General features: G+C 38.1%; 1 non-coding gene across 1 annotated transcript; it reads right to left on the minus strand.

Moving 5' to 3' along the window:
• Positions 1-24,778: 24,778 nt before the first annotated feature.
• On the minus strand, positions 24,779-24,885 carry LOC141637095 (small nucleolar RNA R71). Its single transcript, XR_012541657.1, has one exon. It is a non-coding gene; the product is annotated as a small nucleolar RNA R71 (small nucleolar RNA).
• Between the last annotated feature and the right edge of the window lie 2,938 nt (positions 24,886-27,823).

Raw genomic sequence — 27,823 nt, forward strand, 5'->3', positions numbered from 1 at the left:
AAGGCCCACAATTGAGCTGAAAAAACAACAAAGAAAACGGCCTGTAGGCCTTATATGACTTACACAATGTGGTTGGAGTTAGTGTCCTCCACAATAGTGCATTTACATAATAAATCTCATTAAAGGAATATCATCAGGTTATTTAATTATTTGATCCTCGTCAGTTGATTAACGTAAATCGATAACGGTTGGCTGACTAGAAGTTTGACGTTATTGTCATGAGACGGCGGTGATCAACTGACCCCTTTCGGTCATACCTAAAGGAACGAACCCCAATTGACAACTAATTAATTGTATGAGATACAATTTATTTAGTCCCTTGATTTATAGACTAAAAGGTTAGTTGATTATTTTTAGAGAGATTTCGAGTTGCGAACTCGAGGCGTGGTTGTTATTATTTAATTATGCGGTAATTGAATAATAAATTTTATGAGAAGGGTTTTAGTTAATTAATTGTTAATTCACTAAAATTGTACTAGTTGATTAATGTGATTAATATTAGTATGTAAATAATATGTGTAGCGGTACACGTATATTTACGGAGTGATTTGGACAAAATTTATTGGGAATCATTTAAACATAAATCGATATTTAAAGTAAAATTTACAAGTATTTGTGCGACAAATATAAGAACCAAAATGGACCCGTAAATGGGACATTGGACCGTGTAAATGGAGTGTAGTGGATGATTATAAACATAATCATTTCACTTTGCTTTATATACTTCCATAAGTTATCTTTACGTTCATTTTGCATGTGATGAAAGATTGGACAAAAAATAAAACAAGTCCACTCCCTCACTTCACCTACTCCAACCAGTTTTCCTCCTCCATATAGACCAATTTTTGTTCATTTTTTACAGGTTTGCTCACTTGTGTTTTTGCATGTGAATAAAATTGTCTATCTCTCTAAAAATAATAAGAACACTTACTAATCTTGTTAGTAATAAAAATAAATATTCACTAAGATTGTTAGTAATATTATAAATATTATCAAGGGTTAAATTTTACAAGTATCTAGTTAATACTTGTAAGATTATTTGGGTGTTGTTCTTGGGTGCAATTTGAGAGGAGGCTTTCTCTTTGGCAGCTTGGGTTTATGGAGGATCTTGCCATTGATAAATAGCTCAAGAACAACCAAGATGGTGATATTGGTTGTGCCCAAATACTACCATTTTTCAATGTAAGGAAAATTATTTTCCTCATCTTTTATATTAATATGCTTTAATATTGCATGCATGTTACATAGATCACTAAAATGATATATTATGAGATAATTTAATTTAATTAGAGAGTCTAATTAGGATCTATGATATTTCAAGTGGTATCAGGGCTTAGACTTGTAATTTGCATGTTGATTTTAAGCATATTAAACAAATTATGAGATAATTTGGAAAAATAAAAAATGGTGTTAAAAGAGGTTTTAGCACGAACATTTTTGGACATATATACCTACTGATCTCAAAAGGCCTGTGGTAAAATTTGGGGATTTGTGAAGTTATTTTGCTATTTTTAATGATTTTTGGTAAAAAAACCGAGTAAAAAATGCCATATTTTGGTTAAGAGTTAACTAAAAATAGTTAAATGTTAATTCGGGTCATGAACTTTTTATGGTGTTTCATGCATATTTTCTACAGATGGTATGTAAAATTTCGAAGGTTGGTTTGAAGTTTTGTATGTTTATTGATTTTATGAGATAAAAGTCGATAAAAGTGATATAAATTAATCATATACTTGAAACATTTGTTGCTGCCTTTGATAAATGTATGTACATTTAAAAATATGTTTAAAAAGTTGAAAGTGAAATTTAAAATGTGATTTCACCTTGTTTTGATGTTTAATGGTTAAAAAACAATAAATATCGATCGTTTTCTTCATAGAATTTTATTCGATTTTTTTGGGAACTTTTTCTGACATTTTGGTATTCTTGGGAGTGTTACAGAGTACTCAAAATTTTTAGTTTCAATTTTTGGTAATAGTTACAATTATTTTGGATTTATTACTTAGAAATTATGATTTTACCGATTAAATTAGCAAATATCACCAAATCAAACTAATTATTCATAATCAAATTAGTGAGGACTAATTTTGAGGTTCAAAATAGTTTGGACAATTATTTTGGACTTAAATGAGATTTAAGAGTTGATTATTGATTAATACAAGTTAAAAATTGATTAAATCCACAAAACCGAGATGGATACCAACGATTGTTAGATAGGGTGATTTTGGCATCATTTTACAGCATTTTAAGCATATTTATTTAAGTTGAATGAATGATTGTCATTTATTTAAAGTATTTATTTTATTGTACCTAGTATGGCCTAGTTTATTTTAATCGTTATTACCCGAAATGAATGGGAATAACGATTTGTTTGTAATTTAAATACGATCTCGTATCGTCGATTTGTAATTAAATCATAGTTTTATTTATTTTATTAATTAATGTATAATAGGAATAGCTATGTAATGTAATTTTAATAGTTATTTTTACCGGCGTTTCAAAAAGACGGATTTACATCGAGATGGAGTCTATTTTTGGAATGTGTTCTAAATCCCAGATGAAGGAGCCACTTTTGGAATGAAGTGGCAAGGGACCAAGGAGTTGGTTTCCGATATGTAATAGTCTAGTTTTTATTAACTAGGAGGCCATACTAGGATTTTTCATATGCTTGCTTGCTTTTATTTTTCCGCCTATGCCAAAATCTCCATTCACATGCATTTTATTTTCGCGGTTGTAATTTCACGTCATTTACATTCACCGACTTAGTTCACTTATAGGGAATTTATGACTAAATTGACAAGATCTCTCACATAACTAAAATTGAGATTGGCCTTACCCATTAGTAACACCTATGAATCTCTTATTCATTAGAGTCACGCTCGCCCAAGAGGGGTGTTTTATTTTTACCTCGGGTAAGTAGGGTGATATACGGTTATCACGCGCCAAAATTGGTTGGACTCAACGGGGTATAAGACGGTCTTGTATTCTGGGGCTAGTAGATGGATTTAAGGAAATTCGTCAACCAAGAGTTCTAGAGGTAGAATTAATCAACCGTTGACTTACCGAATTTACACAATTATGGGATGTTTCGCCCAAGCGATGCCTATTTTTTTTCTAAAGACGGATCTTGGAATCATTTATATAATTTAGTGAAAGATCATTATATAAATGGACTTGTTAAAAATGTTTATCAAGTTTTCAAAACAATGAATGTTAATTTTTCCTTATTTGTTGTAGCATTTTAATTCGCAATGGCAACTTCTTCAACTCCATCGACTACTTCATTAGGCAAATATTCATGGCTAAGGTCCATAATGGACAAATGTATCTTAAAAGATGATAGTAGTAACTTTCTTGAATGGGAATCCAACATCAAAAGTGCCGCGTTGTCCGACAATGTGCTTACTTACTTGACAGATGCCCCTCCCATCGAGCCCGGTTCAAGGGCATCAGCGGCGGTGTGGACCGCCTATGATGACCATGTGAGGATGTCGAATGATATCAAAAATGTGTTGATATGGTCGATGTCCCCAAAGCTCAAGCTTTTATGCATTTCTTTAAATGCGTACGAGATATTCACTTGTATGATTACTATGTTTTCACAAACACCTAAAGTCCGTCAATACGATGCGACGACACGCTTATTTTAAGCAAAGCTTGAGGGGGGCCAAAAGGTTGGTCCCCATGTGCTAAAAATGGTCGAATATGTCGACATCCTAGAGCGTCTAGGGTGTAAGATTCCTAAGACTCTTGTGGTGGATCGAATCCTCCACTCACTTCCTTCTAAGTTTTCCTATTTTAGGGTGAACTATAACATGAATGGCATGGATAAGAGTTATCATGAAATTCATGCACTCCTCACCCAAGCGGAGAGGGATATGGAAGCTAGTGGGAGTGAAAAAGGGGATGTTCTAACCATGAAGTTAAAGAACATGTCTCTTGGAGTTAAGAAGGGAAAGGGGAAGGGAAAGTCCCAATTCAAGAAATCGTCAAAGAAACAAGATAAGGGAAAGGGGAAAGCCGTTGAGAATGGCAAACCCAAGGCAAAAAGTGTCAAACTCTCTGAGGCCTAATGTTTTCATTGTAATGGGAAAAGGCATTATAGGAGGATTTGTCCCAAATACTTGGAGGATCTCAAGGAAGGGCGTGTGACGCCTATTGGTATGATTTCCTCTCTCTATATGATAGACGTTAATTATGCTTGCACTTCCATTGGGTATTTGATACCAGGTGTGGCTCTCACCTTTGTAATCATTTGCAGGGTTTAAGGGACGTGTGAGCACTAGCAAAAGGTGATGTGGATCTCCGCATGGGCAATGGAGCTAGAGTAGCGGCCGTGTCAGTGGGGACCTATGTGCTCACTTTAGCTAGTGGTCTAGAGTTGTATTTAATTATTTTGTACCAACTTTAACCAAGAACATCATCTTCATTTCCGCGTTAGATGCGGAAGGCTTTTGTTTTATGATTAAGGACAATAGTTGTACTTTTTCATTGAATGATGTGGTTTATGACAAGGCCATTTCAATTGGAGGCATTTATGTTTTAAATGATGTTAATGACGTTTATCATGTGGAAACTAAAAAGCTCAAAACGGGTGATCCAAATGAATCCTACCTTTGGCATTGTCGTTTAGGTCACATAAACGAAAGACACATTAAGAGACTTGCTTCATCAAAAGTGCTCAAACCATTTGATTTCAAATCTTATGGTATATGAAAGTCTTGCCTTTTAGGCAAGATTACTCGTGCACCTTTTGGCGGGAAAGGGACACGAGCTATTGAGGTTTTGGCTCACATACATACGAATGTGTGTGGACCATTAACCATCACCGGTAGAGGAGGTTTTCACTACTTCATTACTTTTACTGATGACTTGAGTAGATATGGGTATGTCTACTTGATGAAGAACAAGAGTGAAGCTTTTGACAAGTTTAAGGAGTTTCAATATGAAGTAGAGAACCAATTGGATAAAAAGATTATGACCCTACGATCCGATCGTGGTGGTGAATACCTAAATTCTTAATTTGATTCACACCTGAAAGATTGTGGTATATTATCACAATGGAATCCTCCTGGCACACCACAATTAAATGGTGTAGCTGAAAGGAGAAACCGAACCTTACTAGATATGGTTCGGTCTATGATGAGTCTTACCGAGCTTCCTAATTCGTTTTGGGGTTTTGCCCTCTTGTATGCTATATTTTCACTAAATTGAAGCCCGACTAAAGCGGCCGATAAGACTCCATATGAGATATGGACAGGGAAAGTCCCTCATTTGTCATTCATGCGTATTTGGGGTAGCGAAGCGAATGTCAAGATCAAGTCTGACTATAAGCTTGCACCCAGGTCTGACAAATGTCTTTTTGTAGGATATCCAAGGGAAACACGTGGCTATTACTTCTACAATAAACACAAGAACAAAGTGATTGGGGCTTGTGATGCTGTCTTCCTAGAAAAGGAGTTTATTTTTAGGAGACAGAGTGGGAAAAAAAATTGAACTTGACGAAGTTCGAGAGCCACTACCCGAGAATGAGGTAGAGGAGAACGTGGAGGATAGCATTTCCTCTTCCTCTGAAACGGTAATTGTTCCTAGAAACTCAAGTAGGATTTCTAATCCACCTGACCGCTACCTTGGTAACATTGAAGAGGATGGTGTTTTGTTACTTTTGGAAAGTGATGAACCAACTACCTACAAATCAGCCATGTCTAGTACCGACTCCTCGCTTTGGCTAGAAGCCATGCGGTCCGAAATGGATTCCATGTACGAGAACCAAGTATGGGACTTGGTGGATTTACCTGAGGGAGTGCGACCCCTTTAGTGTAAATGGATATATAAAATTAAGCTCGGCATGGATAAACATGTAAATATTTACAAAGCTAGATTGGTGGCAAAAGGTTTCACTCAAGTTCATGTTCTACACTATGACGAAACCTTCGCTTCAGTCGCTATGCTTCGGTCCATTAGGATAATCTTAGCGGGTGCCGCGTTTCATGATTATGAGATTTGGCAAATGGATGTCAAAACCGCCTTCTTGAATGGGATTCTAGAACCGGAAGTGTACATGATACAACATGAAGGTTTTGTGGATACATCTAACCCTAAGAAGGTGTGTAAGCTTAAGAAGTCCATCTATGGTATTAAGCAAGCATCTCGGAGTTGGAATCATCGCTTTGATCAGGTTATTAAACAATACGGTTTCACTCGAAGTGCGGAAGAACCATGTTTATACATGAAGTTTAGTGGGAGTAAGGTTGCATTCCTTGTCCTATATGTGGATAACATATTGCTCATCGGGAATGATGTTCCATCGCTCACTTCCGTTAAGGAGTGGCTAGGGAAACACTTCCAGATGAAGAACTTGGGAGAGGTACATCGAATCTTGGGTATCCGGATCTATAGGGATAGGTCTAAGAGGATACTAGCCTTGAGTCAAGAAGCTTATATTGACAAAGTTCTTGACTGGTTCAATATGAGAGACTCTAAGACAGCATTTCTACCTATGGGCCAAGGGATTACTTTGAGCAAGTCACAGTCTCCCTCTACCCCTAAGGAGATTGAACACATGAAGACTGTCCCTTATACTTCCGCTGTTGGGTCTATCATGTATACTATGATTTGAACTCGTCCCGACGTTGCTTATGCCTTGAGTATGACAAGTCGTTATCAAGCCAAGCCTGGTGAGAGTCACTGGATAGCCGTTAAGAACATCCTTAAGTGCTTGAGAAGGACTAAGGATTCGTTCTTAGTGTTTGGAGGAGAAACTGAGTTGCGTGTAAGAGGCTACACGGACGCATGTTTCCAAACAGATCGAGATGATATGAAATCCCATTCCGGCTATGTGTTTATGCTAAATGCAGGAGCTGTTTGCTGGAAGAGCTTCAAGCATAGTGTTACCGCGGATTCTACAATAGAGGTTGAGTACCTTGCAGCGTCTGAGGCTGCAAAGGAAGCTATTTGGATTAGGCAATTCATGGAGGGACTAGGAGTAGTCCATTCCACCAAAGATCCGATCACTCTATATTGTGATAACAGTGGAGCTATTTTTCAAGCCAAAGAGCCGAAATCTTGTAATAAATTTAGACACATTGAATGGAAATACCATGTAATTATATATTATGTGGAAAAGAAGGAAATTGACATTTGTAAGGTTGGGACAGATAATAATATTGCTGATCCTTTAACCAAGACTTTATCAAAGGCTAAGCATGATGGTCATGTCGTCGCAATGGGATTGAGACGAATACTAGATTTTCTTTCGATTATGGATATGTAATAATTGGATGGTGTATCTCTTATTATATATATGATAATCGCAATCATTGATTTTTAATTCATTTATGAATCTTTTATTTAGTGTGACTAAATTTTTAATACCTCGTTTATCTGAATAAGTTGTGGAGATAATGTCGAACACTATTCAAGTGAATAAGATGAACATTGTATTTTGTCCTTAGTCACTTAATGAGGTGACGTCTCGGAGTGACTAGATTGTAAGTCAATTGATGGTTGTTCAACACCATGAGGTCATACGTGATGACTAGTCATTTACATAGGCAGACTGTGGGACACTTTGTTGGGCAGTGACATTTATAGAGTCCCTTAGATCTATTACAGATGCCTGGTCGTGGCAGGGAGTTCTATGATATTCCTATGAGTCGATTCTTTAAACTGGAGACTATTATTTGAGCAAGTCCAGTTTTCGAGTGACTTTGGTTTTTTCTTAGGTCGTGCCGTGAAAGGAGGCCAAAGGACATCTACTGGGTCATGGTGATCTGTATTATGCAAAATGATAGAGAGGGCAGATAGGAATTGTCCACCCACGTTGGGTTTAAACATCTCTAGGCCACTCGAGGAGTTGTGTCTATAAATGCGTGGCCACGCTCGGAAGTAATCTGTGGGAGATTTTTCTGGTCAGGTAGTCACACTCCCGATCGAGAAAACCACTCGCGATATATTCATGTGCAAGTGCGACCTGAAAGACACCTTGCATTGAGTGGGAGATTAAAACGGACAAGAGAATTGGTAGCGCACACCTTGTGTCGGACAAGTGGGAGATTGTTGGAGTTAGTGTCCTCCACAATAGTGCGTTTACATAATAAATCTTATTAAAGGAATATCATCAGGATATTTAATTATTTGATCCTCGACAGTTTATTAACGTAGATCGATACTGGTTGGCTGACTAGAAGTTTGACGTTATTGGCATGAGACGGCGGTGATCAACGGACCCCTTTCGGTCACACCTAAAGGAACGAACCCCAATTGATAACTAATTAATTGTATGAGATACAATTTATTTAATCCCTTAATTTATAGACTAAAAGGTTAGTCAATTATTTTTAGAGAGTTTTCGAGTTGCGAACTCGAGGCGCGGTTGTTATTATTTAATTATGCGATAATTTAATAATAACTTTAAATATTGACTAAGCTTGTTAGTAATATTATAAATATTATCAAGGGTTAAATTTTACAAGTATCTAGTTAATACTTGTAAGATTATTTGGGTGTTGTTCTTGGCTGTAATTTGAGGGGAGGCTTTCTCTTTGGAAGCTTGGGTTTATGGAGGATCTTGCCATTGATAAATAGCTCCAGAACAACCAAGATAGTGATCATGGTTGTGCCCAAATACTACCATTTTTCAATGTAAGGAAAATTATTTTCCTCATCTTTTATATTAATATGCTTTAATATTGTATGCATGTTACATAGATCACATCAACACAAATTATGAGATAATTTGATTTTTAATTAGAGAGTCTAATTAGGATCTATAATCTTTCAAATATTACACATGAAAATGACATAAAGTAAAAGCATAAAATACACCTTCCTTTGGCTTGTTCTATTGACTTATTTATAATTACAATGGACCTCTTAGAAGTTCACAAAACCGACACATGCTCTTGGTAGCCTTACAAAGGTGTTTTAGAACTTGCTTTTTCAAAAGAGGAAAGGTTGAAAGTGACCTCTTGTTAAGCTTATCAAACCGTGTAGATGTCTCCATCACTCGGTTTTGTTGCATTTTGTTTCATTATTGGTGGCTCTATTAGGCAAGGGTCCCTAGACAAAAATACTCCAAATTCTCCATATAATTGAGTAGTAACGTTTTTCGACATGAGTTCTTAGACGGATTTTTGGTTGGACCCCGTTTTGTGTGACGGGGTCAAAACCGTGGCTTGCTTCTCTTCAATTATGGTGAGCAGTCAGTCTTAGCAGGTGTTGATATGTGGAGCTTAGCTAGGTGCTTTAGAGGGATGGGTCTATCACCGAGTCATGGCATGCCTAGCATCACCGTAGTTGATCATTGTTGTTATCAGTTATACCTTTTGTTTTATTGAGTCTAACTTGTAATAAACTTAATTGTTCTTTTATTGACGTTATGATATCTGTTGTTCCTTGGGAAACCGAGATGGTAACGCCCTTATCCACTGGGGAAGGTCTTGTTAAGACCCCTTTATATATGGGGGTTTTACAGTTTTGATATACACTGCATGGACCCATTTGACCCAGAGATGATCTGCTTTCATTGCCACCCACCACACATACTTTCCAATCGCTGCTACATTCCAGGTATATAAGTCATTAAGCCCCAAACCTCCTTGTTTTAACGGTTGACAGATCTGAGACCATTAGACCAGAGCTGGACTCTCCTTCTGTTCCATGCCATGGCAAAGGTAATCCCTGCAAATAAATTTAATTTTACCAATGACACTTTTTGGTAATATATAAATTTTGGCCTAGTAGCTGTGGAGAGTACTGAGCACAGATTGAATGAGTACCATCCTGCCTGCACAAGACAACTTCCTGGAGCCTAGTCCTCTTATCCTGTCAACTACACTCTCAATTAAGTAGTTACAGTCGAAGATGGACAGTCTTTTAGGAGAAACGTTAACTCCTTGGTACTTAAATGGCACTGTCCCCCTTTTCATACCAGTAACCAGTTCCATCTCTTTTACTAAGCTTTCATCTATTCCATTAAAGTAGAAATTGGACTTCCCTCTATTCATGACAAGCCCAGTGGCCCTAGAGAAATAGTCAAAGGCCAATTTAATAAATGTTTCTTTATGGTTTATTTGATACTTACTACCTCTAGTAACCGAGATGACAACTGTAACACCCCCGTTTAGGAAGGAGCCTTTAGCAAGGTATTCCCGACTAAATGAGAGTGTTACCATCTCGATAAACTGAGGCAGTGAATAACAAAGTAACACAGCCAAAGGTACTTTAATAAATATTTACAACCAATTGAGACTAACTCAAAACGGCTTACAAAACAAACCCAAGTTACTGAAGTATAAGTGTTTACAAAGGTCATTAAACTCAAATAAATGACTATTGTTTAGTGACTCATGAGAGTAGACTCAAGCTACATGACACAGTCGCGATCATCAATCCCCCAAGCACATCATCAAGCACAAGTACTACTTTATACCTGCTTTATTATCTCCTCCCCATTCAATCGGAAATTATTGAATAGATCAACACAGACCACCCCGAAAATAGGTGAAAATTGACACAAGACACAAACAGGTCAACCACTGATTGAGTAGGGATAAAATAAATGTTAAGAAATTGAATAAATAAAGGATAAGCAACGTAGAAGATGTTAACAGAAGCAACAATAGAATCGATAAACTTTGGCGCAATAGTAACCTCACTGAGTAGCCGGTCTCCCGTATCACACACGCCAATCGCCACCCCTAATCAACAAGTATGTCACAACTCCCTGGCACCATGCTCTACCAAATGGTACACTCCCTATCACTGTATAAATACTCATACAAATCACATCTCCGTATCAGTGGCACAACTTCCTCGCACCATGCCCACAACATAATGGCGCATCTCCCTATCATCACGCCTCAATAATATATGATATATACAATGCATAAATGATAAAACAATGAATACACGCATACGGTTATAAAACAATACGGTAAACACGCACCAAAACACGCCTAGGTCGATCGACCAAGGCACCTGTCGACCGACCTCAGCGGCCTCACACAACCATCACGGCTCCTGTACTCCGTTTCAAGCATCATATACGAGACAATGATAACAGAAAGGACTTAGTTGAGTAGGGTATCCCTACCTGGTAAACAATACATGAAAAGATGTTAAGCAAATCCAAAATAGATCCTCTACGAACCCATGCCCTAACTACGAAATACAATACATACCAATCAATCACTACATCGTATAATTTAATCGACTATGTAAATCCCCAAAACCCCCTTTGATCAATCAACATAATTGGGTGAGTAAGGCATGAATATTATTCGATTAAGATATAAATATCAATTACGTAAACTAAGAATGATAATATATTACTTAGGATGATTAATAATCGAATTACTAGACAAAAGAGATGGATCGCGTAGTTACTGTTCTCCTTTTATCTTTCTGTCAATTAGGGTAGGGTTTATATTTTAAACTGAATAAAAGTATCATATGGTGGGTAACATGGGGTATATTTAGGTTTAGTCAATAAATAGAGTAATTAAGAATATAATAGAAAAGGCCCAAAATCCGGTACAACCATTAGGTCGATCGACCCTAACGCCATAACTCAGCTTCGCGCACCTAATTGCAAACGGTCGCCATTTATTTGATACTTATTGGAATAAATCTCGTGACCATGCATTGGAAAGATAAGACCATAAGATTTCACCTCCAATTTGAATCAACCCCATCTGAGCAATATAATTCTAGATATAACAGTTTAAAGTTAACCCTTATACGAGCGACCATATTTCCAACTTACCACTTAGACGACTCACTACTTTGACGCACAAAAGGTCTTATAACTTTATGAAAAATGACGGGTATTACAGCAACAGACTTATTTACTAAGGACGGTCTTATTAATGCGGTATTACAAAGTGGTATCAGAGCGACGATTTCAGAACCTAAAACCAATAAACCATATGAACGTATGGTGTCTAATAAAATGAACCCGGGTAGAGATTGTTAGTACCGCAAAGATTTAGGAGACGTTCTGAAATCGCACCATGGCCCTTACGATCTCGAGCTGGTAACCGCGGGGGAGTTGTGGTAGTGGGGTAAATGTATGTTATGTGGTATATGTTGTAAAATTGTGTAAGGTGTTAATTCATCTGATGGATGTGAACGTGTATGGAGTAATGTGGAGTGATGAAATCGTGATTTTGAGTGAAGTAATACGAATATAAGAATATGTGTTCACTGCAGTAGTAAAATTTGGCATGTTTATTTCTTATGAGTTACATACATAGTAGCATGTGATATGAGAATTGCGTATTATATGGTGTCGGGATATATGTATGGAGGCCTGTTTTGCAACACTAGTATGTTTATCGATGAGATAGAAAGGATAATCGAGTAGAATGACGCGCGAATAGAGGCCCTTAAGAATGTGGGGAAGGAGAGAGAGGTGGTAGTGGATGCATCCGTTATCAGTCCTACTATCGTCCGCCATCATCCAACTAAGTATGAGGGAAATGGTGTACGGCATATGCTTGATGGATGGATTTGAGAAATGGAGAACATATTCGAGGTAGTTAACTGTCCTGACATCATGAAGGTAGATTAGGTTGGTTTCTGCTTGGCAATCCAAGATAGAGTGTGGGGGTACCGGGAGAGAGTGGCTTTGAGAGAGTACTATAAAAGGTAGGGTGAGACAGCAATTCCATGGGAGGATTCCAAAGGGAGATGAGGGATGAGTTCATCTCCGAGCATGTTTTGAGTCAATTGAGGGCATAACTTAAGTCTTTTGTTATAACTGATGATATGACTGTGGCAGACTACTACATCAAGTTTAATGAGTTGTCTACCTATGTCGAGGAGCTTTATCTGAGTTAGCAAATCTTAGCTCTTCGATTCGAGAAGGGATTGATGCTGAAAAGAATGGAGAAGTTACCAGCCGGGGTGATCACTGATTTGAAGGAGGTGTATGCTAGGGCAGGACATGCTGAGAGGTTGGTCAACATTGCCAAGGAGGCTAAGGAGAAGGTGTGCGATAAGCATATGTCTGATAGCGATGGGGTGGTCACTCGAGTTATAAGCGAGATAACTACAACCAAGCTAAGTCTTATTCTGAGGGTTCTAACTATGGTGGAGGATCGAGATATAGAGGGAGAGGAGGCCGGAGTGCGCGTGATAACACGGGGTTACAATATTTCAATTGTGGTGCAACTGGCAACAAGAGATTTAAGTGCAGGAGCTACGGAGGAGGAGAGTATCAGAGGCCGAATCAAGGGAACTCTTACCAGACTCCGACTCAGAGTATGTCAAGTAATCGTATGGCTGGGTTGTATAATAATCCGGGGAGCCAGGGCAGCAACAATAATGGTGGGTACAACTGTAATGGTGGATCTTATTAGCGGCCGAATAACAATGGAATTCAAGCTTCAGCAACTAAATCCACAACATCGTCGAGTACGGTGCAAGGAGGTCAGAAAAGCAGCGGGAAACTATTTGTGATGGATAAACAGTCAGCACAGGAGGATGCCCACATCGTTACTGGTACATTTCTAGTTAATAATAAACCAACTTTTTTTTTATTTGATTCAGGTGCTACTCATTCCTTTGTTTCTAGGAGTCATGCTTTGACGTTGGGGCTAGGAGTATTAGATTTGGTAGAAGATGAGGTGATTATACTGTCACGAGAGTCTATATTTTTTAGTAAACTGTTTAAAAGGGCGTCTATCTGTTTTTGGGAGGTAGTAGATTTTTTGGTCAACTTATTTGAATTTCCATTAGAGGGGTTTGAGATCATTGTGGGGATGGACTAGTTAGGTAAGTACAAGGCTAACATTGATTGTCATCAAAAGAAGGTATTGTTGAAGGGTCCTAAGGGTATTAGAGTATCTTACCGAGGTTTTTTAGCAAAGCCAAAGGTTAAGATCATTGCAGGTATAACCTTAAAATTGTGTCTAAGGAAGGGATGTCCAATGATTTTGTGTCATGTGAGGGATACCCAAGTGGAGGAGCCGACAGCAGCAAGCATACGGATTGTTGGCGAATTTTTGGATGAAATACCGGGATTGCCTCTGAAGAGAGATATTGATTTTAGTGTGGAACTTAAACTGGGTATGGGACCTATATCTAAGGCGCCAGACCGGATGAGACTGAAGGAGTTAGAGGAGTTGAAGCAACAGTTGAGAGAGCTGCTGGAAAAGCGTTATGTCAGGCCTTGTGTGTCAGCTTGGGGTGCACTAGTTCTGTTTATGAAGATGAAGGATGGTAGCTTGAGATTATGTATCGACTACCGTGAGTTGAACCATGTTACTGCTAAGAACAAGTATCCTTTGCCAAGGACTGATGATCTATTTGATCAGTTGAGTAGAGTTGGGGTGTTCTCGAAGATTGATTTGAGATCAGGGAACCATCACTTGAGGATTAAAGAGAGCGACATTTGTAAGACTGCGTTTCAATCGAGGTATGGTCACTATGAGTTCGTGGTGATGGCGTTCGGATTGACTAGTGCACTAGCTGTGTTTATCGATCTCATGAACCGGGTCATTAGCCCATTTCTAAACAGGTTTGTGGTAGTGTTCCTTGATGATATCTTAGTATATTCTATGATTAAGGAGGAGCACGAGGAGCATTTAAGGTTAGTGTTACAGACCTTGCACGATAACCAGCTGTATGCTAAGTTGTCTAAATGTGAGTTTTGGTTAGAGAAAGTGGCCTTTTTGGGTCATGTGATTTCTAAGGAAAGTGTAGTAGTGGACCCAAGTAAGATTGAGGCCGTGTCGAACTAGGAGGAACCGAAGACTGTAGGTTAAATTCAGAGTTTCATAGGTTTGGCCGGGTACTACAGGCTGTTCGTGAAAGATTTTTCTAAGATAGCATGACCAATGACAACACTTATGAGAAAGGAGAACTAGTTTAATTGGGATGAGAGTTGTGAAAAAGCGTTCCAAACCTTAAAGGAGCGTTTTACTATAGCTCATATCCTAGCTTTTCTTGAAGGGAGCAAGAACTTTAAAGTTTCTATTGATGCTTTAAAGAATGGTTTGGGTTTTCTATTGATGTAGAACGGGAAATTTATATGGAGGGGGTGCAGTTGTATTTGCTTTGAATATTTGGAGACATTACTTATATAGGGCGACCTTTAAAGTAGTTTTGGATCACAAAAGCCTAAAATATATCTACACTCAAAGAGAGTTGAATATGAGACAGAGGAGATGGATGGGATTAATAGGTGACTACGACATGGAGATTGTTTACCCCGAGGGGAAGGCTAACATTGTAGTCGATGCACTAAGTAGGAAGAGTGTACATTCTTTATACACTACTTTATCAATGATGCGGCTGAAAGAAGAGGTGGAGAAGATGGGGATTCATATGATCCAAAAAGGTGATGTTATTAGTGACTTAACTATGGAGCCCGAGCTTTATGATGAGATTAGAAAGAATCACTTACTTGATCCTAAGATCCAGGAGTGGAAGGATGCAGTGGAAATGGGTACTGCATCGAGATTCGTGATTCATGTTGATGGCAGTGTTCGATTTGATGATAAATGGTGTGTGCCTAGTGATGACGAGCTGAAGAGAACGATAATGACCACGGCTTATTGTACACCTTATTCTGTATACCATGGGGGTGATAAGTTATTCAACGATTTGAAGAACACGGTTTGGTGGCTAGGTATGAAGAGGGATGTGGAAAAATTTGTTGCTATATGTCTGACATGGACGAGGGTCAAAGGTGAGCAGTGTAGACCACAAGGTAAGATGTAGTTGTTGGAGGTGCCTAAGTAGAAGTGGGAATCAATATCCATGGATTTCATTGTTAGGTTACTAAGAACGCAGAAAGGTAATAACATGATTTGAGTGATCGTTGATCGACTTACCAAATCGGCGCATTTCATTCCAATGAAAGATAATTAGAATAACATCGAGTTGGCCACTAGGTATAGGAAGAATATAGTGAAGTTACATAGAGTTCCAAAGGTGTAATACCCCTGATCTTCTACCTGTGCATCGGCCGAGTACAATAGAGTACTCGACCGAGTTGCACTCACTTGACCGAGTGAGTGGATCTAGTGTCTTCTGGGTTTTAACTCATGTCCTGTTTAGGTGCCACTCGGCCGAGTGACTGCTGCACTCGACCACGTGGCGGTGCACTTGACTGAGTGCCTTCATACACTCGACCGAGTGTATGGGTCCAGACTTATGTTCCGTGTGTTGGCCTCCGTGTTTTAGGCTTTGCTATATATACTCTCATTTTAGCTCCCTTCTTCATTTTTAAACCCTAAACACCTCCCACTCTCTCTCAACCACCCATAACTCTCTAGAACCTTCTCCATACACACTAGCAAAAAGGCCAACATATATTTGGAGGGATTGTTCACCATGCTTGATTCTTTCTTATTCATTTCCATTTGTAAGTTAACATTCATCCTTCTCTTTCAATTTTATAGTGACGACCCAAACCCTAGAATTTGGGGGTTTTTATGAGTAGAATTTGAAAGATCTAAACCCCTAATTAGACTCCTCTAATTAGTTACTAAATTACCTTCAATTCAGTTCTTATGTGATCTAGTTACATGCATGTTAATATAATAGCTTAAAAATAAATAAAATGGAGAAAATTTCCTTACATTGGTTTATATTTCTATAAGATCAACAACAACTTGTTGATCTTATGGAACTCAACAATGCTTGGATGAACCTCCTACTTAAGTCCCCAAACTAGAAGACCTCCTATGGTAGCACCCAAGATTTTACCCTAAAATCTCCTAATATTACTAACTAGATAATAATAGGAAACACCTTGTATAATATGTAAATATTATTACACTATTAAAACATGATGAATATTGTGATTTGTGAATTTTGTTTGATTGGTTTTGATCAATTTTGATGAAGAAAAAGATAAATAAAAATATCCTATTTTTCTACACCAAAACCGGCCAAGGAGGAGTATATGGGTGATTTTGGTTTCTTGAAAATCATGTTAAAATGATGTATAAAGAGGGGTATATATAGGCCTCAAATGTAAAGAATTGATGAATAGGGAAAAACATGAGCACATGGTTAGGTAAGTCTTTGTTGACTAACCATGGCTTTGTCTCCCTTTTTTTCGCTTCACTATAAGACCTTTAGGACTTTTTTATATTTTCGATATTTGTCTCACAAATGCTTATAAGAACTATATTTAATTATCTTATATAATTAAATATTAATTTTGATCATTTAATACATAAATGACACAAATTAGTGAATAATATACATTTAACTTTTAAGTGACATTATACTATTTTATCAATACAAAATGTGTTTTATAAAACCCATTTAGCTAATTTTACAACTCCTAGTAAATATAATTAGATAATTACCCCCGCCACATAATATACACACATATCGTATTAATTTAGTAAATTAACCATTAATTACTAAATTCTGTCTAACATTTATTAGTCAATTATCATAGAATTGAATAATAAATTCCTTTGGCCCGAGTTCCTAACTCGTCATCAAATATAAAATGCACTTGACTATTAAAAGTTAATTAATACAAGGGATTAATAAATTTTTATCTTATACAAATAATTAGTTTTTCCATTGGGGCACCATCCTATAGGTGTGACCATAAGGGATCAGCTGACTACCGTCGTTATACAACAATAACGTCAAACCCTAGTTGGCCAATCATTATCGATATATGTTGATCAGCTGACGAGTATAAATAAATAATATATCCCGAGTATATTCCTATTATGAAATTTATTAAGTAAACGCACTATTGTGGAGGACACCTACTTCAACAGCATTAGTTAGTAATTATAATTAGATTTATGGGTAATTGATGGGTAATAATAGGGGATTTTGTATCATAAAAGCGGATAGGATGTTGTATGATAGTTAATATGTGACTTTTTTTAGGATGAGACGGTTTTATGAGGTGGATCTTGCTTGTTTTGAGTTGTTTTGGAGTATGCCAAAAGTAGGATTTTCTTACTCGGTTTTGGTAATATGGATACTTATTTGTGTGTCAATTGTCATTGTTTCCATGGTTAAGGTAGTATTGCATCTTATTATTATATTTAGGATTGTTGTAAATCTCATATTGAGGCCGGAGTTGCATTATAGCATGAGAATGAGTTATGTCGACTTAAAGAGTCGGAATCTTTGTGGAATTGTTGTCATGGCATATTTGGGATCGTGTCTCATGAGGAGTCACATATTTGATTGTTTATGTTGTATATTGCATACATGTGATCATGGTGGATGTTGGAGGTCGTTGGTGGGGTTGTGATTGTGTTGTATTGTTTTTGAGGAGACGTAAGGCGCTTGAGAGACCGTCTTATGCTTGGATCGCTTCTTGGAGCTTCCCACTCCAAGAGGGACGTGCACGTTAATGACTTGAGTTATGGAGGTACTAGTGTGGTGCCACAAAGTTTGGCAGGGGTCTAATTAGCGCTCGGGCTCGATACCATGGGTGTGTCCCGAGTACCAGTTTTACGGGCTGCGGTCCGGCTGTTTTGTGGCGGTGCTGCGGTGCCGTCACCTGGTTGTTTGGTACCCTGGGTGTGTCCCCGGTACCGGTGAGGTGGTTTTGGAGGCCGTGTGATTTACTCTTGTACTGCATTGCTGTAGACACCTAGTTTCTACACTTTCCGCCAACTACACAGTGATGATTGGGCCGCATGTTTATCACGCGGAATGATTTATGACATTTCGTAAGTTCGTCGATAAGTGATAGCTCAAACAGTCGAGTCAACCTCATGGTCGTCATCTACGCGCCGATACGGCCGTTTTGACAGTAATTAGAGTACATTTGGAGTCTGGGTCAAAAATCGTTTCCATTTTATAAAAACCGTCTTAAGTCCAGCCGGAATGTTCTAGAATATTCTAGAGTTTTATTCCTAAATATCTATTTTTTATGATGAAATCTCGAAAATATCTTCTTTGCGGAATAAGGAAGCATACATCTTCCCTGATTCCTAAATAAAACCGCGACAATCTTTCTTGCTAAGGAGGAAACCACCCGAGACAAAACGCAGCAGGAGTTGCGCATCTTGGAAAGGTCGCAGTTCTTACTGTGCCTCTTCCTAGATTGCTTTTTCCCCAGTTTCCCGAATCTTTCTGGATTTCTTTCCTAATCCGACTTTTTTCTAAATTCCTACCTCGTGATTAGTATAAATATAGGTCTTCGTCTCACGTATTTTTCATGCGAGTGTCCACCCTTCTCTTTTCCCTTTGCATTCTAAGACCGCGCTCTTGCTTTTCGACGCCTATGTGCTTGCTCTACGCGACCACGTAAGCTCAGATAATTCTGAGTACCAGTCATGTTGCATAGACCGACCCACTTGACCAACTCCACTTAATCAACTTAATCAATTATTTTAAATTCTTTTTCAAGGGCACTTTAAATCATACATTGAGTCGAGCAATCACTAAATGACAACTTAGTTAATCTCGATTCGTTAAACATGTAAGTCTGAGGGTGTAACTCCCATTTAATTTTGTATTTTTTTTCTGTATATAACCTATGTAAGAATTTATATCACATATATGCTCAAAAGCGCTTTCGAAACATGTTTTAAACCTTTTTTGACGATTGAGCAGAGAAAGACAGTCGAGATGAATCGCTTAAGCAGATGCGCCTTCTGGAATAGTCGCAGCATCTGTTGGCTCCTTGTCTCCTCCTTGTCTGCTGCTGCTCTTCTTCTTCTTCGTCGATTATCTGTTGGCCATCCTTCTCTCGTTTCTTCCTTTATTTTCTTCAAATTCTTATATTTTCCAGTTTTTCTATTTGTTTTATAAAATCCTTTTCAATTACGTACGACTTAAATCCCTTATAACTAATATTTGCGGGTTTTCGTCATCTTATTCAAACCCGGATTTTAAAGGTTCGATTCTCCCATATCGAGTCCTTAGAATTCGTCTTTTGTACATGATTTTATTTATTTTCCAGTTTCATCAATCTAACTCTATTTTCGTTTGTTTTGAAGTTCAAAGTTTCAATATTTGTAAACCTGACATAGTATAAGTGTAACCACGTAAACCATTGTACTATATTGTTTAAACTGACTTATGACAATCTTCAGTGTATATTAACATGCTAAATCACTTCCACTTGAGTCGTATATCAATAATTAATATAAATTAACCAACGAACAATAACTAATCCGCGGGTCTAACTTTCACAGTCAGAACTCAGCTCAAGAACAGACGCAAGGTCTGATGCGCCTCTCCTAGAGGATGCAACGGTTGATGCGCCTGTTCTGGGTTAGGCTCTGCTTCTGAACACTTTCTCGTCTTGACATATGCTTTCTAATTAGGTTTCTAATAGACTATTATTCATATTATCAATACAATTTGACATATTTTCATATTTCAATTTCTTTTGTTTATTTTATTTTATTTTGTTTTCAAATCCTTCCTTTTGAGCGTATTTATGAAGTAAATTCAAGTTAATTCATTGTAATTTATAATTCTTTACTTATTTCATATCGTTCTTGTATGATTTATTTACTTGGCATTCACTTGTAATTAATTTAACTTCCAACTTCGACCCAATTGATTGCTAAATTGCATGTTCACCAACTTAGTCCAAATTCTCACATGCTAGGCTTAAAACGATGTTTGTTGCATTGCATGCATACAATTGACAATATATCGAATATAAATAACTTCCCTTATCATTAGTAGAGGCCGCTACCGAGGCAGGCGGGATTAGCTGTTCAAATAAAGGGCTTCCTAATACGTACCCTCACCCATTACTCAGATATCTGTGAGCATCCGTGTTCATTGGCATCCCGAGAGTCATTCTAGACATAAAATGCTAAGGGTAACGAATTTATTAGTGTTCATGTCACTACTTTGTCTCTTGACATGGAATGAGGTATTCGAACGGTTCCAATTTTCCATAAGAATTGGTGGCGACTCCACAAATGCAGGCCTGGTCAAACCTTTAACCGGTTTCAATGCCTCACAAATAGGTAACGGCCCATGATGTGCTTTAGCCTTTTGACAGGATTCCGTGGGAGAAGTGATGCCGCCTCGACACCAACGCGCGCGATGCTGCGTGGCGCGGATGCACTGTGTCCACAGTTCGACGACTCCGCTGGGGATGATACACTTAGACTAAGTCTACTGTTACCTAGGGTGAAACTTGAACAAGGTTATGGAATAGTTTATATGAGACAGTTGTCAGTTTTCATTACTCGACCTTCTTAGGTCGTTTTAGCCAGCCTTCCTAGGCTTTTAACCAAACAAATTCGACCAATCATCCCGTCTGGACGGTGCTAATTCCTATTTGTGCCCAAAGATGGATAGCGATTGACGTCAACCATACCACGATGCTTACTCATGTTTGTATCAAGAGCTTTCACTAATCTAGCGAATGGACTAGGAACCGACCTTACTCATGTTTAGCACAGACCTATTCACAGACCAGAGTTTGATAGCTTAGTATGGCAACCCACCCTTTAAACCAAAACCTTCTAAAAGCACTCAGCATATCGTTATAATGCTTATGCCTATGCTTCTAGCTTGTATGTTATCACCTTTTGTAAACAAAATCATTTTTAAAAAAAAAAACCTTTCTTCAAATGTAAATATAAATCTTTCAAAAATGGCCTAAATAGTGCAAAGTCAAAAAAATCAAGTCAAAACTCTGTTAAAATTTCAAGCATTACGCTATCATTTTCAAAGTCACTTCAAGTCAGCACTCCTACATTCACACCCAATGGTTGTTTAGGATAACATTTCAAAATCAACATTTTCAAAATCCGTCACACGACACAAGCGCACTAACGTCCTTTTAATTCATTAAACGAGTCCTTCGAGTAAGTGTGTAATGTGGTCAATTTTGTTTTGATTCGCCGTCGGTTCTTATCCTCGGTCCAAGATGGCCGGAACTAATGAAAGTCAAGGAAGCATTCAAGGTCAACCCGATGGTAATGGTAATAATCAAGTCTTGGCTGCACTAATCCTGCTCTAAGCGAGTCAAGATGTCGCATACACTCATCTCCAAACAATCGAAGGCCTCATTGTGGCGGTGGAAGCCAGACTCCCTCCTGTTGATGGTCCCATTCCCGACATACCATTACACGACGATCCTCCACCATTTGAAAATCCTGAGATCAATCTTCCTGTGCTTACTGAAGCAGAAAAACGTCTCCAATATCTGGAAGAGCAACTAATGTACCTCAATGGGGATGACATCTACAGAGAAAATAGCCGAAAGTATTAAGTTGTGTATACTCAACTGCCGAGCAACTTCAACATGACTGACATCCCGAATTTTATGGAGCACGAAAACCCTCTAAACCATATTCGTGCTTTCAAAGATTACATGTCTATCAAGGGGATTAAGCCAGAGATGTTTCTGAGGATATGATGTGACCATAATTAGAGCATATTTAGTCCCTGAATTAGCCTTGTTCCCATGCTTTTTAGTGCATATTTGGGTCATTTATTGTCTTTAGTTCTTTGTTTTGCATATTCTTTGAGGTTTTGTGTCCTTGGTAGGAAAGGAGTGCAAACCTTGCATTTTCATAGCAAAACGAGACTAAATTGATTGAATTCAAATGACCAAGCATCAAGGAGAGACAAGATTAGAAGGCCTTTGTACATACTATAGTAAATGGGCAATGATAAGAAAAGATCCTTGCATCCCCGAGGAAATCCCCAAGGATCTTGTGAAGAAAAAGGAAGAAAAGAAGAAGAAATGAAACTGCATAGCAATCCGTGCGGATTGTCCTGAAGACGCACGTCCTCCACCTTCATAATCCGTGCGTCTTCACTCCAAGACGCCCGGGCAGCAACTCCAGAAGACGCTCGTCTTCTCCCCAAGACGCCCGGGCAGAGACCCCAGAATCCGCCCGTCCCGTGCTAAAGACGCACGGATTCCAAGGCAGACAATTTCGTTTCTTCAAGCTTCAAGAAAGATGCCCATCCTTCCAAAAATACCGGCGTTTCCTTAAGTAGGGACTTAATCATCATTTAAGCCCTTAGTTAACCCTAATTCCTACACCTAATCCCCACTATAAATACCCCATTAGTCTAATTAGAAGAGCATGTTATTCTTAGCAATCTTTAGTGTAGTTAATATCAATTAAATCTCTCTTTAATATTGTAATCAACAATTAATCAAGTTTTAATACAAGTTTTATTCCTTAATCTCTCTTTTGTTCATCCTTTATTTTGGATAATTGAAGATTATTTGGGTTATTGTTGGGAGATTGACAACCACTCAATCAAGCATCAAGTACTTCTTTTATTCTTTGCTTTATTATTGGAATCATTAGTAGGTATAATTCTCTTAATCCCTTTTTAATTATTGTTAATTACTTTCATTTATTCATCATGTTTCACTTTGTTGGTATGATTGACAACCTTGCTAGCATGTTCAACATGATAATGAGTGAGTAGTTCCTTAGCTAGGGTTAATGGGTAATTAGGGGAAACCAACATGGGGAATGATTCATGCTTAAATTAATATGCTTTCATGGTTTATTTGTTTGCTTGTTTTGATCTCAACTCATGCACATGTTATGTTTGATGAAATGCGAGCCTATAAATCCTTGCATTTTTTACCCATCACCTATCTTTTCAATGAGACTTATAAGATATAAACCAACTCGAGTCTCATTAGACCATGCATGTTGTTTAGTAGGGAAGACTAAGTCGACTTGTAGGTGTTGTACAATCTAATCGATTCGGCTCCGGGACCCAAACTTTTCTAGGATTGTAAGAAATAAACCAACTCAATCCATCACAACAATAATTGCTTGCTTATAATTTGAGAACATTTTTGTATGATCAATTTCCATGAATCCCCTATGACCCCATGAGACCCTAGTGCTTTTTATCAATTGTTTACATCTCTTTTAATTCATCTTGCTTGTTTACTTTTATTGCTATTTAGTTTAGTGATCTTCTACATCAACCCCAATTGTGACACCCCTAAGACACCGCTAGTTGCAATAGAAATCTCATCTCAATTCCCCTCCCTTGGGATCCGACCTTTACTTGCCTCTTTACTAATTGTAGAGTTGTTTGTGAAGTATAAATTGTGTTTTGGTCTAGGTGCTCCTAACGACAAGTTACCGAAAAGATATAGTCCGACCAAAAATGGCGCCGTTGCCGGGGACGGTGTTAACTTGATTTAGATTTACTAATATTGTTATTAGTTGTGTCTTTATTTGCCTTGGGGAAGTAAAACTCCTCAAGGTTTGTTCTAATTGTTTTCGAGTTGTTTGATATTTTGCATGTCTAGAAGGTCACAAGTTGACTTGTTACCCTTTGATCGTGAAATTGAAAGGACTTTGACAACCAATAGAAGACTTGCTACGAGAAACTTGAGAGGTATTGGTGAGGTTTTAGATATTCAACCAACTATTGAGTTCATCAATTCTTTTGCAAGAGAAGGCGAGGAGAACCCAACACAAAATCCAACACAAAATCAACCCACAATGCTTAAGTTTTCATCACATTCCATACCCACCGAGGAGAACCTACCCAATGGTACTCCCACACCACAACATCTAACCGGAAATTTTATTGCCAAATCCGCATATTTCCAATTAGTCAAAAGAAGCTAATTTGGGGGGATGCCTAGTGAAGACCCTCATTCTCATGCGATTATTGTGATGCGATTTCTCAAACCGGTGTAACTCAAGACCAAATTCGATGGGTCTTATTTCCTTTTTCTCTAATTGGCACCGCGAAACAATGGTTGAAAAGCCTTGATAAGGTTACTCTCGAAATTAATTCTTGGAAAAAGTTGGCTCTAGCTTTCTACAAAAAATTCTATCCACCGGAAAAGACTAACATGCTAAGAGCTCAAATTACGGGTTTTAAGCAAAGGGATGAAGAATCTTTGTATGAAGCTTGGGAGCGGTTCAAAGGAATTTGTCGCTCATGTCCTCACCATGGACTTAGCGAGTGGTTCTTGGTACAACAATTTTGGAACGGTCTTTATGAAGATTCAAGGAACATTCTCAACATGGGATCAAATGGAATGTTCACCGAAGTTGATGACAATCAAACTTGGAACAAAATTGAGGAAATGGTGGTCCATAACTCACAATATAGTAGACCTCGCAAGGCTACTAGAGGAGGAAAGCATGAAGTGGACTCCGTTACTCAATTGGGTGCTCAACTTAGTGCTCACATTGATACAATCAATTTGAAGTTTGAAAAAGCTATGGCTAGACTTGAAGAAGCCTCAAAATCACCAAAGCATCAGGTTAATGCCATGACGGCATCTTCATCAATCCCAAGTGGGATATGTGAGAATTGTGGAACTTTGGCACATGACCAAAGTGAATGTAGGGGAACAAATGAACAAGTGAATGCTTTCCAAGCATACAAGAGTGGTACTCCTTATTACAACTATTACAATGAAAACACCAAATTCCATCCAAATCTCTCATACAAAAGCCAAAATGTTCAAAACCCTCAAACAACATACACCCCACCTCCCATGAGAAACCAAAATCAAAGACCCTTTTACAACCAAAACCAAGATTACCAAAATCAATCTCCATACAATCAACAAAATGACCAAGATTTTGATGTTCAAAAAGCGGTCCTTCAAATGCAAAAGAATCAACAAGAGTTTTTCACTCAAATGCAAAAAGATAGTCAAGCAAAGGAAACCAACATCAACAACATCCTAGCTCACACCAAAATGTTGGAAACCCATGATGCGTGTCTTTTATATAAGGTTTTTACCTCAGTTTTACACGCATTTCTGTACTTCTTATGTAGCATCTAGCTACAAATACCCCCGAATATCCTACTTTGGTTCGTTTTATGTAATTTGTAGGAATTGACCAAAGAGGAGCTAAACGGAGCCTTAATCCGTCCCATTTGCATGCATTTATGGAGAATGAGGAGCCGGAGTTTGGAAATCTAACACTTGGAAGACGCGTGAGTTGGATTCGGGAAGTGTTTCAAGGTCTAACGTGCTTAAACAGCTCGATCGAGTAGATTTTATGCTCGGTCGAATGCTCTATATACCTAAGGATGCTCGATCGACCACTTTCGAGTATACACAAGAGGAGACAAAGCAAGAAGTGCTCGATCGAGTAGTTTATTTCCACTCGATCGAGTGGCTTGGTGTTAGTTTGGCTCGATCGAGTAGTTTATTTCTACTCGATCGAGTGGTTTGTCCTGCTTTAGTTATTTTCCGCCTAATTAATTTATGAGCTTTTGTAATTAGTCCATAGATTAGGTTTAGGAGGGATTTTTTGTTTAAGATAGAGTAGAGGGACTAAGTTACGGGAGTCTTCTTTTTTGTTCGTTGACTTTCACTCGATACTTTGCTACTATAGATTGGATTTTGCTTTTCTTTTATACTTTGCTACTGAAATTTGGATACGATTGGTACTCTTGTTCTACTTTAATCTCCTAATTCTTAATCGTTAGCTTCAATTCCTTCTTCCCTTTACTGTTATCATAATTACTTTAATTCGATTATTGTTAGTTTTATTATCATGTTTAGTTTTAATTGTCTATTTGTTGTTGTTGTTAATTCGATGATAATGAGTAGCTAATTCCCCTCCGCTAAGACTATAGGGGATCAATAATTATGAAGGGATAGTAATTGATTTATTGGGTTAATGCTGGTATAGTCTTTGTTGTTTAAATGCTGCAATTATCTGTATCAGTCTAATTGAGTCGATGCGATTAGGCATTTATATCTCAGTGATCCTTGACCTGGACCGAAAGGTTGGAAAAGGCGAGACTATTAGCGAACAATAGGGTATTGTAGTGAGGGCGAAATCTAAGCTATTTTCGCTTTAGGGCGAATTGAGACCGAAAGGAGATATTCACTGCTCCTTAGACTGTATTTGCATTGACCTGAGACCTAGATTACTTGACTGAATGATTATGGTGAACCGTCTATCTTAGCTGTTTCTCTTTGTCTGCTTAATTCCTTTCTCTTATTTTCTCTTCCCTATTCTTATTAGTTTGGAATATCACATTTAAAAACCCCCCAATTTGGTTACCTTGACGAACTTAGATTTAGCTGACAATTTCCTACCTCTATGTGGATTCGACCCGACTTCCCTAGCTATATTAGTTAGAGCCAGTTGGTTATTTTTGACAGGTACGCGACAGACGTGTCAAATTTTGGCGCCGTTGCCGGGGAGGTGGCGCAATTTTGTTGCTTTAATTAAGTTTGTCTCTCGTCTTAAGGAATTTATTCCTTGAGGCTGATCTCATTTCTGCAAAGTTTTGATTAGTGTTGCAGGCTAGTCGTTGCTTTGAAAGTCTATTTGCCAGGATGCCTACGATTACTGAGCATATAGAGCCATGTGGTAGATGTGGCACGGAAGGGCATAACCCTATTGGATGCATGGAAAGTGTATAGCGCGTCCTTGCTTACCAGAAATACAAGCAGGGAGTTCCTTTCTCTCAGTTGTATGAAGAAATAAAGAATGTCTCTACCCCTTCCACGCCAGCGCCGCAACCGGTTTCTCCTTCTGTAAATGAAGAAATTACCGAATTAAAATCCATTGTGATGAGCATATCACAACAGTTTGAAGAAAAGTGCAATAGAAAAGAAACGGTTATAGCGGAATTGAGAGAACAAGTCGTGCAGTTAACACTCGCGAAAGACCAAGCCGAGCTTCTACCGACGTGCAATCCAGTTAGTGCAACGAATTTCCAAGTTGGCCTTACTCATGAAGGGCCAAAAGTACCAGAGGACGAGGTTTTGATAGCTGAAAATGCCTCGGAGGATGATATAGACGAGTTTTTGCAAGAAATACTTGCTGCGTGCAATACAGACACTCGATCGAGTGAAAAAAACAACTCAATCGAGTGAATTTATTCATCCCATCACTCAATCGAGTGATAATTATAG

This window comes from Silene latifolia, chromosome Y (assembly GCF_048544455.1).
Source record: "Silene latifolia isolate original U9 population chromosome Y, ASM4854445v1, whole genome shotgun sequence".
Lineage (NCBI taxonomy): Eukaryota > Viridiplantae > Streptophyta > Magnoliopsida > Caryophyllales > Caryophyllaceae > Silene > Silene latifolia.